The sequence below is a fragment of the Ceratotherium simum genome, chromosome 18, assembly GCF_057802395.1.
Source record: "Ceratotherium simum simum isolate JZ-2026a chromosome 18, ASM5780239v1, whole genome shotgun sequence".
In the NCBI taxonomy this organism is placed as follows: domain Eukaryota; kingdom Metazoa; phylum Chordata; class Mammalia; order Perissodactyla; family Rhinocerotidae; genus Ceratotherium; species Ceratotherium simum.
In genome coordinates this window covers 31,080,326-31,097,070 of record NC_141917.1, presented here as the reverse complement: position 1 = coordinate 31,097,070, position 16,745 = coordinate 31,080,326, and positions in this window count along the sequence as shown.

The following is a 16,745-nucleotide window of genomic DNA, read 5'->3' as shown; positions in this document are numbered from 1 at the left end:
GTTGCCCAGAGAGCCTTGAAGGACTGGTGTAAGGTAACCCTTGATGCAAGGAAATAGACAGGGACCACAGGGTTGGTCTGCATGATCACTGTGAACCTGTGGGGGTGTGACAAAGGACAACGTGAGATGTATGAGGTAATGACAATAAACTTTAGTTATGGGAGATTTTCTCAAGAGCCAGTACTTCTTATTGTAAAATAACTAATCTGGAGTGAAGTGACGAATTGTTCCATGCAAAATCACCAAATCTTAATTCTTTTCAAATGTTGATGTGTTTTCAAAGATCTATGATTCAATCCCCTAATAAAAGCAGCCTTGCTCTCCTCACTAAGCCTAATTTATTGGCATTTGAAGTGTACTGACTTACTAGTATGTGATTGCCCTAATTACACTGGAACTTCCAAAGCCAAGGAACTCTGCTGATGAAAATAATCCCTCCCTAATATTTCCTTTCTGACTGGGCACCTCTGTGCATTGAAAACACATTTTTAATGCAAGCTAGGAAGGGCTTTCTTAGTTCTTATGACATTAATTGTTCAATCTTAACTTTTCTACTGGAAAGTCAGTTTCTTCTGTGAGTCCTTTTCTTAAATCATTTTGGGAATGGCCTGAGATACCTCTTCAGTGAGAAGGCCCAGAGGAGATGTGGGAGGAAGGAGAGAAGAATCAATAACAATCTTCAACATTTGTTCTTTAATGACAAGCAGCTTGACCCTATTGAACAGAACATTTGTACAAACTACTCACTCCTGAAGCTGATGGGAATAATTCTGTCTGAAACAGAAGTCCCTCATCATAACATGGTTTTCATGAGCAGATATTTCCAGGGGGAAGAGGGAAGTGGTTAGGGACAGGGAGATGTCAAAATATGGCCATCAAAACCTAACACTGTAAAGCCTACAAAATACTCATGGCTACAAGGTGGAGTCAGTCCCAATTCCCAGTATGTCACAGAGGCATTTCACAGCATTTACCACATCACATCTGTGACTCTCCCAAGCAGATCTATAGCTTGCCCTGTGCCCTTGAACAAGTCACTCCTTGCCTTTGAGTCCCATTTCTCATCCATACAAAGAAAAGGCTGGACTAGGGGACCTCTACAGTCTATCACAACCTATTCTGTTCTTGAGTCCAGTCCATGGAATTACCTTGATTCTCCCCTAGTGGTCATGCTTTGTCTTGGTACCTTAATTCTTTATGACATCACTCTTCCCAAGACTCCTCAAGGAAGCGTACTCTGATTTTTTAAATACCATGTCCAAAATACTAAGAGAGCACCTTTTCAGGTGTATGTTAAGGGTGGTTCATGGGGAACAGTTGGTAAAGGCCTACCATCTGCTGAATGGGCCTTCTAAACACCATCTATGTAGAACGGTCCAGAGCTGGGGGTTGATTTTGCTCTTCAAGGTACATCTGGAAACGTCTGGAGACATTTTTGTCACAACTTGGGGGCTAGGGGGTATGCTTTTGGAGTCTAATGCGGCTAAGATGATTAGATGACTAGCAGAGATGCTGTTAAACATCCTACAATGCACAGGACAGCCACCAACAACAAAGAATTATCCAGCTGAAAGTGTCAATAGTACCAAGGTTGAGAATCCCTGGCCTAGTCCACAGAATCAGTGGTATGGTGCAGCCAGCTCCCAGCAGCTCCCTCGAGTCGACTGTGTGCATCTCTTTCCAGTTCACATTCATAAGGTCACTTTGGTAGCTTGAAATTGGCCAGTGTTGGAGTATTTACACCACAGACATTGGCACACTCTATAAATCAAGGCAATTATTTCTGAGAACCAGTTGTTAAACACTTACCAACATATCACTACTCAGAACCAACACCTGAAATAACCGATTCAAAACTCAAAAGTGCTTTCAGCAAGAAGGCTGGATTGTAAGGAAACTAGAGAAGATTTTACCTATGGGCAAGGAGTCTGAACTCATAGCATCACCATGACAGAGACGACAAAGAGGAAAGGAACAGTACAAGGGACATTGTGGGCAGGTATTTGAAGACTCTCGTGTCTTGTTGTTTTGTTTGCTTACTCATATATACCTTGCCTTCTTCCAAAGAGCATTTGAGGGAACAATTTAGGAAATAAACAACAGCCTTGTTTATTAAACTCCTCAGAGAAAAAGCATGATGGAATAATAATAAGTCAATACATTTAATTTTGAAAACTTGACATACAAAAGTAAAGCTCAACACACAACAGGTGCAAAGCCTGAGGAGCAAACAAGTCAGTCCTTCTGCACCTGGCCCGGCCAACTCAGAGAGGCATTTCCTGATGGGCCCTGGAAGTGAGCAAAGCTGGCCTCCACTAGATCCCCTACGAGGAACCGCGAGGCCAACTCTCGCCCTCCAGGGCTTCACACAGACGATGGATGCTCTACATAAACTCAAGCCACATTGGAGGGAAACCCTTTCCCCAGTTTGCTCTTTATTACTGTCTTGATATTTGCCTCTGGTTGCTATGACAAAATCTGGCATTGGAATTTTTCTGGGAACAAAGAGGAAATAGTTGTGGGGGGAAGTTCAAGACCCTTACGCACACTTAGGTTTGGTTATAAACACTCATAGTAAAATAAAGCATTGACTCATTAAACCCAAAACAAAGCCAAAATATATTTTTTTAATCCTCATTCAAAAACTCTTACTTCGTTCCAGAGGTGATCATCTAGAAAGCTATTTTCTCTTGTAGACAAGGTCACCAGCAAAATGAACTAACAGGGTGGAGTACTGACCAGTTGGGGTACTGATCACTCTGTGCCAAGACACACTCTGCGTTTGGTGTGTTTGATTGCTGGAGCTGGAAGTGCTAACTCCACACAGCAGAAATTTTCCATTGACTAGAGTTGGTCATTTTGTCCAGCCTCACTGAAGAGAAAACCAGGGCTGCAGCCATTCAAACTCCAGCTCCAAGGGTCTGGAAAATCTTACAAGGGCATGCAGGCCTGTGACACACCTCGGACCCAGATGTGCTGGGTGTCTCTTTGTTTTTGTCTTTCTCTAAGGCCCCTATATCTGAAATTTTGTTCCTGAATCTCCACCTTTCTCCTAAGCCCAAATTAATCTCTCAGTTCACATCCACTGACTTGTCTTCTAGGGCCAGACTTAGAGGTGGGAAGAAGCAGTTGCTGCCCTACAGAGTGATTTGAGGAGAGTGTGAAAGCCCCCTCCACCCTATATGGGCTGGCCAGTGTGGCTGGGCGTCCGTCCACAGCATGGATGGCTGCTGTCAAACACAAAGACTACAAGGAGACATATCGAAGAAATATCCTACAAATCCTTCAAATGGCCATCTGGCCCAACCTATTTTCCCATCCTATCCCCTAATCCTCCCCACAAAGCTCCTCCACTCCAGTCAGGCTCATATCTCAATGTCTCTTTCATCCACCATTGATGCCTCAGAAATAATGATAAAAATGTGTTACTACACAGTAGTTTTTCTCTCTCAGAATTCCTCTAAAGAGAGAACAGATTTGTTTGGAGGAAATATTTAGAGAAGCCACTGGGGAGGAGAGGCAAGATCTCAAGGGTTGTTCAAAGAGCAAATAGTGGTGACTGAACTACTATTCATAAAATAAGGAGGGAAGGAAAAGCAATAGGCAACAGGAGGCTGGGCCTGTGTGGGAGGAGAGTAGACAGGTAATAACTACAAAACTAACTACTTATCTAGTGCATACCTCTCCTGGTACTGTTCCAATCTCTTTATGTGTATCAACTGATTTAACTCTTACAACAATCCTATGAAGTAGTTAGTAATATCTCCATTTCACAGGTGGGGAAGCAGAGGCCCAGAGGGGGTCAGTAACTTGCCCAAGGTCACTTGGCTCATGAATGGTGGGGCTAGTGAGCAAGTGTCTGACTCCAGAATCTGTGCTTTGAAGCACTCTACGCAACTGCCTCAGTGGGTAAGCCCCTGGTCGCAGTTGAGGAAGGACAGCAAAGCAGAAGCCCACAAGGCTGTCATCCAATATAAGAAGGTGCCAATATAAGACACATCATTATTTTATGTAGTGTTATGAAAGTGCTGCCAATTATACTATGACACACCATCACAGTGAGACAGATTCTGGTTCAGAGATATCAAATATTCAAATATGAAAAAAGTGCATCTTAGAGATGATGACAAACAGTACTGAAGGGGGATTATGAACCTGTTTGCTGTGGAGTGTGCAATGAAACCTCCTTCTTCTCCGCTTTGAAATTGCTGGTGAAGTCTACGTTTCTCACTAATGCTTTTGTGGGTGTAGATTCTTGCAGGGAAGTGGTGGCAGGGACAAACTTATAGAAGTGTCATTTGTACGTGTGTGCGCGTGCACATGCACACATGTGCACTCATGAATGCAGGCGTGGGTGAACAGACGCAGGGCAAAGACAATTTTAGCAAGCTCAAAATTACCCTACATTTAAGTTACACAAAGAATATGTAACTTCATTATTTTCCATAATTGATCTAATCTTTCTCCTGAGCGCTTCACCTTATCATGTAGAATCAGAAAATTAAATGTCATCCCATCCAGTAATTTATCACTCCTAGATATTTCAGTCTTGCAGTTTTCCTCCTCCAGTTTCCCATTCGTCTCCAAGATGGCCCCTGGGGCAAGAGTTCACGTCCTCATAGGACTCACATGTCCCTGAGGTCTGGCTGTGTTTCCCATTTGATCGCCATCCTGGGCAGTCCCGGCAGGGACAACCCCCTGGTAAGTCATCAGCCAGGTTTACTCCTGGCCCTCATAGCACTCTTGCTCATGAGCCTGAGTGCAACTGCAGAATCCTCCCCATCGCAGTGTCCTGCCAGCCACTACACTGAAGTCGGCATATTAAATAAGCTAATACCATCCTGGATTTACTAGTGATTCCCCAAGAGACACACCTGCTGGCAGTTACCCATGCCCAGGAGTCAATAATCACCTGAAGGGGGAAAAAACATTAAATAGACCTGCAATTAGTACCAACAGCATTAATCAAGATCGTTATCACCCACTGAACATGTCAGTGTGTCTTCTAGTCCTAGTTCTAGTAAATATTAAGCCATCTATCTTCCCCAAGGGCAGGAGAGGAACACCACTGACATGAACATGTTCTGTATGGGTCAGATATTCTTCTATCCGACTCCCCCAGGATAATATGAAACAGCAAAGGCAAGCATTGTGTATGTGCATGTTTTAGGAGTTAATCCAGGACTCTGGGTTGTCATGGCTAGAGAAGTGAATGGGCTGAAGAGCTGATACTGCTGAAATCTCATCCATTTCCAGAAGTCTGGGATGAACCCAGCAAGATCTCAAGACAGAGCACCTGGGAGCATATCCTTCCCCCTTTGTACACTGGAGAAGTCTTTCAAGGTCAGCGGATCTTTCTCCACAATCCAACACTTCCTCTTCCTGTAACATCTACCACCTGTCCACTTCAACTGACCCTCCCCCTGGTCAACAAGTGGGGTGTTTGAATTCCACATTTCCCTTTTAAAAAAAATCCTCAGAAGGCCAAATCTCAAAAAAAAAAAAAAAAAAAAAAGCATATGCAAGTAACCATAGCAGAGAGACTAGAACAGAGAGGAGCAGTACTGCTCTTAGGCCCAGGAAAAAGGGGCCTCCTGGACCCCGCACTTCTGGTCTTCCACTAGTTGTGCCCCTTTACACAGGGTGAAAAGTGTATGAACCCACAGAGATGTGCCCACTTGGAGCCCGTATCTCCTCTTCCAGACCATGTCTTGGGTACCCAAGACCCTGGGATTCCCTGCCAGAGCGATCCAAGCCCACTTCCAGGGCCTTCCCCAGGCCAGTTCTCTCAAGGGCGGGTTACATCTTCAGGATGCACACCCCTAAGCCCAAGAAGTGGCCACAGGGTGGCTGTTTGCAGGGATTGAGTGTGGATGTGCAGACACAGGTACGTGCACTACCCCTCTCATGTGGGATCGCTGGGGAAGGAAGAGATGGGGGCAAGTAGCATGCTGTGGGCCGGGAGTCCACACTTCCTGAGCCACCACATTCCTGCATGGCAGTCCAGGAGTTCATGAACTCTTAACTCAAATCTTCCCTCTGTGCAGGTATATTTGTCAAAGCAGGAGGATGGAACATATTTTATTTGTCAGCTTGATTTATAACTTTCAAATATTTAGACATGGTATATGAGCCTCTATTTGTATACTTGCCAGGGCATCACAAAAGTTAGGAGAGGGTCTGGGGAAGGGAAAATGGTTTTTAAGAGAGGGATGGGGATACTCTCTGGATCAAAAAAGACCAAAATTGTTTCTCTGCTGTGTGGTGCTTAAACAGTGTCTGGCACATAGTAAGTACTCAAATATTTGTTGAAAGGGAAAAGAAGGAAGAGAAGAAGGGAGGGAGGGAAAGAAAGAGAAAAGGAAGTATTTGTGTTAAACCTTTCACACTTTCAGGAGTTTGTGATGTGGAGTCAGAAAGGCCAGAATTCAAATCCTGTCTCTAGCACTCCACCTGTGTGTCCTTGGGCAAGTTATTCAATATCTATAATACTCAGTTTCCTCATCTGGAAAATGGGGAAGCCATGCCTATCACATAGTGAGAACAAATAAATATTAACTACTTATCTTATTCTCATTATCCTCATCATTTTTATTATATACTCTACCCCCTCAACCCCATTTAATTTATGTCATATTCTAAGGGGCAATTTGTTTCCATCTCAGGAAGCCTATTGCTACTGATGTACCCAATGCAGAGGGAAAAATACTTCATGATCCCTATTTCAGTCCCACCAACATCCTCAAATGCCCCCCTACCACCATAGCAGGTGCAGCTGATGTCCTTGGCACGTACCATTTCAATCCTCAGCAGCCTGACTTCCAATTGCCAGCACCAGCATTTCTTTGCATAAGGGCATTGTCAGTCCTCCAGAGCCCACTTTGCCACTTGAATGGCAGGACAGAAGTGCCAGAGAATTAATACCCAGGAAGCAGCCTTCAACCAGTGTGGGATGGGAGTGGTTATAAATACCCCAGCTCTCTCACTCCTAGAGTAAGACAACTTTGAGGTGCACGTTCTATACTGAATCCCAGCAGGATCACGTTCCAGATACCCTCAGTGAGAACTTGCTCGATAATGAATATTTGGTTGCTACACAAGTATGCAAGAGTATGGCCATGCCAGTTATGGCCACTGCTCCTTCCAGCTGCTCACTGTTCATGCTTTACTACTTGTTAAATATTTTGAAAATCATCCCTTCACATTTAACCAAGAAGTTGCCCCCATAAGTGCTTCTTTAGAAACATCAATATTCTATGAAACTAGAACCAACAGCAATTTCGTCTAATAAACAAATAAATATTTATTATTTTTTCCTCCTTCTTCCTACAGTGTATGGCATTAAAATTCAGTAGGTAAGTGGAGGAGAATAGACAATAAAAGATCACTCAATACTTTCGCCCACCTACAAAACTAGCAACACCACAGATTTTTTTGTTGTTGTTGGATACTTTTCCGTACAAGTGAGGTACCATGACCCCACATGCTGTATCAAATGGGGCATCTGCTCTCAAGTACTTTTGTACTTGACATTGACCTCGGGGTTTGACAAATATGTTGTCTCCATGTTTTTATTTATCTCCTAATCCTTTGGATGGTGACACATTCTGAGATTATAACAAATATATTAAGATCCCAATATGAACATAATGTAACAAAAAAGATGACCCAGATCTAGAGTGGGTGAACGCCAACCCAAACAGTGGTTAAACTGGGCAGCTGTCTGAAATTAGGTCCAATTAACACATTTTAAACACAGCATTGCCGGGAACCTCTTTGAAGTGTATTGCTCCATGAAGGTTTTTCTTGAAAGGGGTTTCCTAATAGGAACCAGTCAAAATTCACAGCTGAACAACTTAACTTCCTATTTTGACTTACGTGCCATGTAGAGTTCACAGTTTTAATTCATTTTCCCCAGTTATGTGTATAAATATTTCAAACATGTGATGAAATGTCTGGGAAGGCACCTTTTCTGAAAAGAACATTTGTAAAGCCAGAAAGAGGAAAGAAAAGGGGCAGGGCTCCTGTGCTCTGATTTGCATTCTGTTGAATTGCCAGTCTCTTTTGGTAAGTGCTGAGGAGTCCATTCCAACTCCTAGCGACCCTGTGTACAGCAGAGTGGAACCCTACCTGATATTTTTGTGCCATCCTCTCACCTTCTGGTGCTATATCAGACAATGCTCCACTGCTATTCACTGGGTTTTCACGGCCAATTTTTTTGGAAGTGGGTAGCCAGGTCCTTTTCTCTAGTCCATCTTAGTCTGGAAGCTCCACTTAAACCTCTCCACCATGGGTGACCCTGCTGGTATTTGAAATACCAGTGGCATAGCTTTCAGCATCACAGTAACATGCAGCCGCCACAGTATGACAACCGACAGATGGGTGGTGTGGTCCCCTGACCAGGAAATGAACCTGGGTCAGAGGTGAGAGCTCCAAATGTTAACCACTAGACCACCAGGGCAGCCCATCTCTACTATAAACGTAAATTACCAAATAGAACTTACATATTTAGTAAGCATACTAGAGCATGCTCTACTTTGAAATAAAAGCTCCATGAGGGCATGAACTTTACCTCCTTCATCGCTGTATCCCTAGTACCTAGACTGGTTCACAGCAGGCCTACAATAGATATTAGCTGAATTAATGAATGGATGAATGTTTACCAAATGAATAAAGAAAAGCACGAATGAAGTAATAAAGTGAATTAATTATATACATATGTTTGGAAAACACAAGCTAAAGTCTCTAACCCACATATGTGTGTGTGACACAAAGGCACTACACACATACTCAGAAAAAGGGAGAGAATTGTCTTAACTCTCCTGATTATTTTGCTGGTGCTGCCTACTGGGAACTTAAACCTCAGCTTCATTGTTCATACTGGACAAAAAGATGAGGGATGCAAAGTTTGGTGGAATGCACCTAGAATGTTGCCTGGCACATGGTGAGCACTTCATAAATATTTGAGGACTAATGAGTGAAGAAATTAAATGGTGTTTGGTTCCAGAATCCCTCACCAGAAGAGGCTCCGACATCTAGTGTTTCACTCCTTACCTATTTCCTAAGTCTTGTTCACTGACCTTCCTGCGTGACCTTCTCATTTGCAAACACCAGGCCCAGCCACACAAGAGAATTTTGGAAAAAGAGGTAGGAAGACGTCTTCCCTCCTTCCAGTCCTTGTCTCTGAGACAGAATGGACCATAGTTTTTTGCAGGTAAGGCAGACAGAAGATGCTTGGGTGTTCCACTAGGAGGAAGGCATTCTAAAACTGGGGTATTTGTTAAAATGCAGATTCCTGGCTCCCAGCCCCCAAAGGCTCCAATTCAGTGGGTCTGGGGTGTAACCCAGGAATATGCATAGTTACTACCACCCTGGTGACTCTGATGCAGATAATAAACTGTTAGAGATATGGGCTAAAAGGAAAGCATTCTGGAAGGAGAAAAATTTTCACCCCAGAGCACCTCCAGGAAAGTAATTCTCACATCTAGTTGGTTGATGCCATCCTGGAACATTTCTCCAGGGAAATTCTCAAGCATTCTCCCGACAAGACTTCGACTTACTTTAATTTAAAAGAGAAAGCTATGACATATTCTTTCTTTTCTATGATGATAGGGGACACACACACACACACACAATCCAGCAACCAAAGTGTTTTTCCTCCCAAAAAGTCTGAAAACTAAGGAAAGAGCCCTTGAGCACGACTTGGGAAGCCATCCACTTCTCCTATGTAGAAGACCCACTTTTCCCTTCAGGGAAAATCCAAGGTTTGGATGTATCACAGAAACAAAAAGAAAGATAACTAGAAAATAGTCAGAAATGTTGATGCTAAAGAAAATCTAGGAGGAGGAACAGAGGCTCTGACATCTGGAAGCAAAAGAGACATGAAATTGCCCATGTGACAATATCTCAGGACATAAGAGAGGACTGAAACAGCACTAGACTCTACTAAAGCATTGGAATGACAAGTTCCTGCAACTTGATAATTTAGAGACTTGTAATGTATCTGTCCACACAACAGCTAATTTCGGAGTCAGTGGTGTACTCCTTGAAGACAACCTGGAAACCTGGAAAATCCAAGATGAACGGTCTGTTAGCATAAAGGATCTCAATGGTTTAAATCCCCCATCTATCATGCCTGCATGAAAGGCTTCCTCTGTAAACAGAGGAGCAAGACCACACTGCCTTGTAGCAAGACCTGCTCAGCTTGTTTAAAAGGGGGCATTATTTTCCACTGAGCATGTGGTTTCTTCACAATTTCACACATGTGCACACACATACCCCCTGTCTATCTGTGCATACAGTAGCAAACTCTTTTGGCAGGTTCTTGAGCAATAAAGGGCTTAGCCTTTTTGTACTACTTTGGGAAGCTTAAAGCTACAGACTAGATCGACACGTCTGTAGTACCAACTGGTCAGCCTTCCATCTCTCTCTAAGCTGACCATCAGTATCTCTTCCCTTCCCACTGCCTTCCTACCCTGTAACCCTCAGTCTATTTGTTTTTGAACCTCTCTGAATAAACAAAGTTACTATTTTTTGTTTACTTGCCATCAAATAGGGTTTTAAAAAATTAAGTGGTAATTGTACATAAGCATTTTATGTCAATTATGTAACATATAAGATTCAAATCTATTTCTATTGAGGCCCAACCATTAGGCTCATGGCAAAGGCCTTATGACTATATAATGGATATGGGTGAGTTATTTACAAATGTTGGGAGGGGAGAGAGGAGAAGGGATCACACTCAGAACAGGCTTGTTTATGCTGTGGCAACAAACACTACCAAAATCTCAAAGGCAAAAAAATAAAAAGGCGTCTTTCTCACTCCACTACATTTCCATCACAGCTTGGCTAAGGGGGGCTACTCCATCTCTCCTTATTCCAGGACCCAGGCTGAGGAAGTGGCCACCAACTCCCATGTGGCCAGGCACGTGGGAGAGGAAAGCGAGCTCTGCACAATCTCACACCAGCAATTCCATGCATGGTCTGGTGGTGACACACATCACCTCCACTAACATCTTATTGTCCAGAACTAGTCATATGACCCAACTACTAGTCACCCAACTGCAAGGGAGCCAGGAGGTGAAATCCTACTCTGTGCCTGGAAGTCAAAGAGCCAGAAAGATTTGGAGAACAGCACTAATGATCACCAAACAAGAGGAAGGAAGGGAAAAGAACCCAGCAATTGACTGTTGTTGAGGAACACACATTGAGAAATCTTAACAACTGTCACTGACTGCCCCCTAGTCCTGACTCAACAGCATCTACCACTGCCTAAAAAATCCTGCAAAGCAGGGGGTACATCCCCAAACATAATTTGGCTTTCATCCCAACATTTAAAGAAATAATCATTCACTTCTGTAAGACTGAGGTTTGGGCAGCAGATAGGTGTGGCTTTGTAATTTTTAAAAAATAACAAAAATGTCTATTTTAATTATATAATTTTTTTAGGTTTTCATTTGCCATGCACGAAATAGACATTCTCACACATTACTTTTAGTAACAAAGTTGATCGGGTCTTGCTGGAACGTTGTGGATTATGTGTAGAAAGAACATTTAAAAGGTTCATTATCCTCTGACCCTGTAATTCTACATCTAGAAATTAATCCTAAGGAAATAAGCAGAAATGCAGATAAAGATTTATGCAAAAGGATATTTCCTACAGCATTATTATTAATAACTGGACGTAGCACAAATGTCCAATAAAAGAGGATTGGTCAAATGAATTCTGCTACAACCATATGCTGGAATATTGTGTAGCTACTAGAAGAAATGGCTCAGCAGGCTGGTGTGTTAATACAATGGACTATTATATTGACATTAGGAATCACAATTATGAGGGTTATCTATGAATAGGGAAATAACTACAGGAAGTAATGATAACAGGACAAAATTGAACTCTTAATAATATATGCATTAAAATTATATATGAAATAAATCAGGCCTATACTAAATTCAGAAGGGATCGGGGCATATACATGATGTTTCAGGGGCTTGAGTTTTTCCCGTGATTTCAAATTTGTTTCCATTTGTGTCTGCTCAACTCTCATTTAATTGATGAAAGGAGAAAAACAAGGAGGAAGAGAATAAAGGGAAAGAGAGAAGAAAAAAAGGGAGAAGAAGAAGGAAAAAGGGGAGAAAGAAATAGAAAGTAGAAGTAGAAAGGAGAGCGGAGGGAGAGGAAGGCGATTTGGAAAGCTCACTGCAGTTACTACCATAGCATCCTGGGCAAAATCCTGAGTAGGCTCCTCCTCTGTGAGCTACGCAAGTACAATGGGATTTTAGTCCACCAAAAAGTATGAATTTTGGCTGTTCATTAAATACATGGAAGGTACAGAAAAGACCTTCAAAACCTCTACATCACACTCAGAGACATTTCCCACTCAGGAGAAGGAGCTTGGGCATCTAAGCAGTGTGATCACTTGGAAAGGTCACCAACCACCCAGTGAACTGGCTGGGTGTTTCTGGGGTATGTCGTGTTTCATCTGGCCAATTCCCAGTAGTTAGTGAGAATGAGCAAGGCTGAGTGACAGGTCTCGGTCTGGCCTTAGTCAAAATTTTTGTGCACCATCTTTGAGGATGAAACAGAGGACCTAGAGGCTATTGGTAGAAAAAGTTTTCAAACAAGCAAGAAACAAGCCTAACAGTAGGCTACTGACAATGAAATATCATCACACATCCACCAGAATGGATACAATTAAAGACTGACAATACCAAGTGTTGGTGAGGATGTGGAGCAACTAGAACTCTCATACATTGCTAGTGAAAGTATAAAATGGTACAACCACTTTGGAAAACTCCTTGGCTGCTTTTAATGTAATTCCACTCCTAGGTATATACTTAAAAGAAGTAAATACAAATGCCCACAAAAAGACTTGTATCAGAATATTCATGGTGACATTAGTCATAATAGTTCACATCTGTTCCATCTGTCTCCTTTCTCTGGAATGACTACTGCCCAGAACATGGTTTTCTCATGGTCCAGGAGCACAAGAGAGCAAAGGAAACTTGCCATGCCTTTTGAAGTCCCACTCAGAATTGACACATGGTCATCTTTGTCCTCTTTCTATTGGCCAAAGCAAGATATATCACAAAGAAATTACTGAGCATTTTACTACAGGCCTGACTATTCTCATGCATTTTAATCTTCACAACAATGCAGTGATGTGGGTAAAATTATCATTCCCTTTTAGAGATGAGAAAACTGAAGCTTAGGGAAGTTAAGCAATTTTTCCAAGGTCACAAGGCTAGTAAATAGCAAGAATTTGTGTGCAGAGTCTTACTCTAAAGTCCCTCACACTGAGCCAGGAGTTAGAAGATCCTAGATCTAGCTTACACCCTACTTGCACAGCCACCACAAGAGCCTGTGGAATGAGTTGGGGCATAAATTTTTAAGTGGCTTGAAAAAGTCACTTAACCTATCTGGCTTTCAATTTCTTCTTGTGTAAAATGAGAGTTATACTGGATCTCTAAGCTCATTCCAGGTATAAACTTAATGCCAAGATTCTCTGAACTCAGTGGAATACTTACCATTAATCTGACAACAATTGTAAATAAATAATTTGCTAATCACTAAAAGTGAGCCTGCAAACTATCCCTGATTTTAATACGAGCAACCATATTCTTGGAGATCACAGTGGGATGACAAAATCTCTTTATGTAGAACACATACCAATTTAATTCCTATTTTTTTAATATTGAGTTTTGCTTTCTGGTGGATCCTAAAAGCACTAGAAAAACGTAATTCATTGTAAAATTAAATAAATTCCTCTGTTAATGCAGGATTTTGCTTCAATTTTTAACTGCAAATTGCAGTTCCCATGGAAGCAGTGTTAGGCTGATGGCACATGGATCTTACCCTCTGCACTCTGCACCTTCTCCACAGGGAAAAAACAGAATGAGGTCGATACCCGGGAGAGCTGCCTCCGGGTGTTCACTGAGGCAAATCCCCTTCCAATAAGAGCAAGAGCAAGGGCTGAAATTGCCTCCTGTCTATTGTGACTTAAAATAACCTCCTAATATTTTCCGAGGAATTTTTAAAAGCATTCTTCTCTGGTCTCCCCAAATGCACTTACAGACTTAGAAAACAGAGACGATTTCTACTTCTTTGCATCTCTGTGATCACTTTGTACTGTACTGTTTTGTAAAACAGGATGGATGGATGGAGGGAGGGAGGGAGGGAGGGATGGATGGATGGATGGATGGATGGATGGATGGATGGACAGACGGATGAATGGGCAAATGGATGGATAGATAGGGGAACACAAACACTGTACCTCTGTTAGGAATGCTCTTTCCATCCCACTCTACCCCTTTCACCTAACTAACTCCTACTCACATGCAGGTTCTCAGCTCAAGCATTGCTTCCTCAAAGAAGCTTTCCCTGATCTCCAGTCAAGGTCATCGTGTCCTTTTCTGGTGCAGTGTTCCCTTCTTCGGAGTACTAATCTGCATGTAGTTATACATTCATCGGTATCATCGTATAGATGTTTAATGTTGATCTTCTCATCTAGGCTGTAAATTCCATGAGACCAGGGACCGCGTGTGAGCTAAAAAAAGAAGAATGAGCAAATAGACGAATGGATAGGTAAATGTATGGACAGGGGGCTACGAGCTTGGAACTTGATTATAAAGGTGTTTCTACTATAATCATAGAATTGTAGTATTTAAGAGAAGAAGGGACCTTCAAGGTCAAATGGTACTCATAGAATGAAAGAATTTTAGAGTCTTATAGTTTTGAGAGACCTTTGGTTCAACCTCCCACACAATGTGGGAATCTCTGCATTGTCATGAGATTTGACCTGTATGTAGACAGTGTATAATTTCTGTAAGACTTTCTTTTTGAAGTGGGCATTTAATTCCTTGGGTAACTCATTTGCTCTGGTACCCTGAAACCATGAGATGTTTAATTTAGTTCACATCAGTGACAATTTTATTCTAAAGGATTATTTTACTCATGCTTTTTCAAGCAACTTACAGGTCTACCTAGCTCAATGCAATAGGTGCATGTGTGTGTGCGTATGTACACATACACATATATAAATTATGTGGAAATCAGATTTTCATCAGTGAAATAATTTAAAGTGCACCAAAGTATTTTCTTCTATAAAATAAAGAATATTTTAAACTTTAGAGTCTTTGACCCCTAATTTGTGTTTTGAGAGTCCAGATTTTTAATCTGAATTTTCTGAAAATGAGATACACATACAAAGGTACCTCTAGTACTGGGTTTTATAGTGAAGAGATTCCTCAGAAAAAAAGACTGCAGAGCATTTTATAATAATATATGGAAATTAAATTGGTTCTGTCTAGTACGTTCCAGAAGCCATATGGAGACGACCCTCAGGTTTCTCCCTTCTTCTGCTTCCTTCTCAGGTTAGTGCAGGTTGATACAGAGATTCTGTCCTCATGCAGTCTCAACTCATAGACTGACCCTGCCAGCTAACTACAATGGTCTTCCCTGTATGTGCCTATACGGACAGCTTGTATGGCATCTGGAGGATTCATCTCTGAGTGCTCTTAGGGTATTAGCTCATCAGCCACTCCCCCAATCTGATGCCAATCACACAACTTGTAACAGGGAAGAAAAATAACATGGCAGACACCATTAGTTGCTCCCTCATCTTCCTTGCTAGCAGAACCCTGACTGTCCAGGCAGCGTTGTGCCCAATTCCAGAAGCTGGCTCATGGTTGGTCTACAAGCCAGGCACACCAATCTTCTTCCCCTTTGCCAGTGTTGGGCTAGGATGGGCATGTGAACCAGTTCTGATCAATGAGATGTGAAGGGAAGGCTTCTGGGGGAGTGCTAAGAAAGATTTTCCTCCTTGATAAAATTAGACAGGGCTGGAAGAAGATCCCTTTTCTCTCCATTCCCCTTCTTCTTTGGAATGCTGTCATGTGAGAACATGACTTTTGGAGTTATGACATCCATCTTACTCTGTGAAAGGAGGGAGCACCAGCATAAGGATACCAGCAGAGTATAGAGAGCAAACATCAGGTCTTGAATGACATCGTCAAGCCACTGCCCCAATCTTGGGAACTTATAAATCCAGGTAAGTGAACACTAAGTGTCTTTATTGTTTAAGCCACTGTTAATCCAGTTCTCGGCTACTTCTAACCAAATACATTCCTGATACAAATAATAATACAGTCAATATCTTACATCAGCATGGCACTTCACATTCTTCAAAATACTTTCACATCCATTACCTCATTTAGTCCTGCCAACAATCCTGGGAAGAGAGGGTGCAACTAATATTATCCTTCATTTCACAAATATAGAAACTAAGATTTAAAACGAATTAGTCTTGTGTAAAACACTGAAAAGAACCAGGACTAAAACTGATTCAAGACTCTTTGCTTTAGTCCAAGGGTTGACAAACTGTGGTCCATGGGCCAAATGTATGGCTCGCAAACTAAGAATATTTTTTGCATTCTTAAGTGGCTGAAAAAAAATTGAAAGAACAATAATATTTCCTGACACATGAAAATTATGTGGAATTCAAATTTTATTGTCCATAAGTAAAGTGTTGTTGGAACACAGCCATGCTCATTTGTTTACATATTGTCTACGACTGCTTTAGTGCTACCATTGCAGAGTTGAGTCATTATGATGGACTGTGTGGCCCACAAAGCCTAAAATATTTACTACTTGGCCCTTTACAGAAAGAGTATGCTGACCCCTGTGATAGTCCTATCATGCTCACTCAAAAAAACTCATATTCCAATAAAAACCATGTAGAGTGGTT